This window comes from Anastrepha obliqua, unplaced genomic scaffold (assembly GCF_027943255.1).
Source record: "Anastrepha obliqua isolate idAnaObli1 unplaced genomic scaffold, idAnaObli1_1.0 ptg000012l, whole genome shotgun sequence".
Classification (NCBI taxonomy): Eukaryota; Metazoa; Arthropoda; class Insecta; order Diptera; family Tephritidae; genus Anastrepha; species Anastrepha obliqua.
In genome coordinates, this window is record NW_026562179.1 from 6,914,900 (window position 1) to 6,917,719 (window position 2,820).

The following is a 2,820-nucleotide window of genomic DNA, read 5'->3' on the forward strand; positions in this document are numbered from 1 at the left end:
TATTAAGATTATCAAGATCGCCGCATAAAATGCTTTTACATAACTCCTTAAAAATGGATACCTTTGCGATGATGGCGAGGAAAAATTTGATGCAGGCGTTTACGCACTCGTAATAGAACCTGTTGCGTCTTGCTTTTTTCTTTTGATGTCATATGCAGAATAGACAAATTGTTATGGATTTATTTTCCTTAGACTTCGTCAAGTAATTCCTAATAGCAGATATTTTATTTTGATTTTGATTAGGTTGAGAACCAGACATTTTAATCCAACGAAGAAGCAAACGCGCGCAATTCTTTCAGTTTACTCAAGTGAATATGTGTATGCGAAGTTACCCGTTATCTTTGCAAATTGAGTGTTTAAAATCAATTTCCTTAGGCTGAGTTCATACGCGGCAACTTTTTGCTTATGTCTGACAGCAATTTACATTCCGATAGATCATGATTCAATTATAGAAGGTTAGGTAAGTAAGCCGCTTTCTCGCTTTCTCCCTTATTTGAAAACGTGTTGCTTCTTTATAAAAAAAGTACATGTTTCACAAAAAAACTTTTGCATTGGAGTAAAAAATAAACTTTTGGAGAAAATTATATGGTCGGCAACTCTGTTTCCATTTTGAAATGTTGCTTTTTTCATATTCGTTGAAAACCATTTATTTAATTGGAAACATTCGAGTAAGTATTATAATAAAAACAAATTATTTTGTAAATTAATAATGTTTTTCATTATTTAGATCGATCATGTCCTGATTCTGGTTACAGTCGATCATTTGAAGCTGTCTTTCTGCTACAGGCAGCACTCGTTTGTGAATACTCATGCATGTAAATCTCCATCAGGCATTTGTACAAGTTCTTATTAAATCTTTTCCTTCATAGGTTGTTATAACTGCATATACAATCGCGGTCACCTTACATATACCACAGCTAGTAAATTATGTTAGAATATTTGTAAATAAATTATATTTAAAAGTTCTTATTTGCAGGAGTTCACAGGCGCGTAAGTCCAGCGGGAGGTGTGTTGAAGAGCTAAGTGGTACACCTGTAGTGCTTTTCAGAAACGAAGGCAAGAATGCGTGTGTTTCTACTATTGTCATATGTGGTTCTTCGGACAATTTCATGGATGATATTGAGCGTGTTGTGGTGATGGTGTAAATAACTTCAAGTTTTTGGCAGGTGACGTCGTTATGTGTCTGGTGCTGGTGCCACTGAAATCGACTTTGCTTCCGAACTGGCTGTCTCCTTACATGGTCTAGAACAGTACGCTGTACGTAGATCTACGATCAAGTCCTCGCAATTTCCGTCTACAAGGGACGTAAGTTGTAGTTATATATTTGAAGTTTCCAATTTTTAAGACTTCCGGTTTACAGGTTTTTGGTTTCTGCGCAAGTTCAAAGTCGAATCAATGCAGCGTTCCAACACCCATACGAGCCACTTTCCGCAATTTTTCTCATTGCATTTGATTGACGTAAATTTATGAATTATATAAGCAATATATGAAATATTTGTATGTAATATAATATATGTATACAATGTAATATATGGTCTAATATGAATACAGTTTCCCAACACTTACTAATATTAGAGCCAAATAAATTAAGGTAAACAAACTTTAAACTATAAGCTACACTACTTGTAATAAAAAATATACTCGCAAATCTACATAAAAGCTTATTTTGTTTACTAGCAGCATTTCCTTTTTAATGTAATGAAAATACGCCGTTAGAAACCCTTGTTTTTACTTTTTCTCGTTTCACATCTAACTAATATTTCTTTTACAACTACGAACTAACTTAAAACACATACTTAAGTAGCAAAACATAGTTCTGCGTGCTCTTGTGTTGTGAGATAAACATCCAAAATGATCTATTTTTTCGTGCTTAACTCCCAATCCGTAATTAAAAACCGCGATTTCCCATACAAAATTTCTCACCCAAAATCTGAGATTATCAAATAATCCTAGATAATAACCATATTTTTTGACATACAACCCTGTGTTATTGATAATCGCCGGTAGAGAAAACCGGTTTGTAGACATAATTCAAATAAAATTTTTGTTGGGGATTATTAAATATGCATTCATATAACAGAAAAACGCGTGTGTGCACAGACGCTTTGTCGAATATCGAATTTCGAATGCGCATTGCTCCCATAATTTTTTGAAACCTCAATAAACGTCGTTTACGAATTTTCGCCAACTGTTTATTACTAGTAGCCAAGTGGCAATTAAATTAGCTATTCCTTCTTCTTGTATTTTTTTCATATCGTTAATAATAATTAAACAATTGACAGCTGATTGTCAATTTTGCAGGTTATCTGCCAAATGTGAACGGGTAGTTTCATATGTGAACGTACTTTAAGCGTGCAAATTAAGTTCTGTTGGCTTAAAGCGCCACCTGGCGGTTGTTTCGCGAACTTTTTGATCAAGATGGTATGTATTTGAAAATAAAGAGTTGGAATTCACAAAACCATTTTAAACGAACACTTATTTTATAATCTTTTCCAATTCGCTTACTACATACTCGACGGCATATCACATATGTAGCCGAAGCCGAAAGGGTTGATGCGTGACTACCATTCGGAGTCATTCGGAAAACGTAGGTAGTTAAAGACTTGGAAGATAGTTAAAGACTTGGTTGTTTTTGGAAAATATTTAAAAATTTTATTTTATGAATTTAATTTGAGGGTAGTTCTTAAAACTATGTTAATACTGGACTGACTGCCATCATATTTGACAGTCGAATTTATACTTATACCTCATCTTACTGTTTCAGGCACACGACCTGTATATTAGTTTCTTTGTTTGCTGTTCAGGAAAAAATGTTTTGTT

The 2,820-nt window shown here is 33.9% G+C and overlaps 1 long non-coding RNA gene across 1 annotated transcript; it reads left to right on the top strand.

The window, feature by feature from the left end:
* The first annotated feature begins 758 nt into the window (after positions 1-758).
* Positions 759-1,431, top strand: LOC129251252 (uncharacterized). The gene is made up of 4 exons (XR_008582942.1): positions 759-815; positions 870-920; positions 977-1,305; positions 1,361-1,431. It is a non-coding gene; the product is annotated as an uncharacterized LOC129251252 (long non-coding RNA).
* Positions 1,432-2,820: the final 1,389 nt, after the last annotated feature.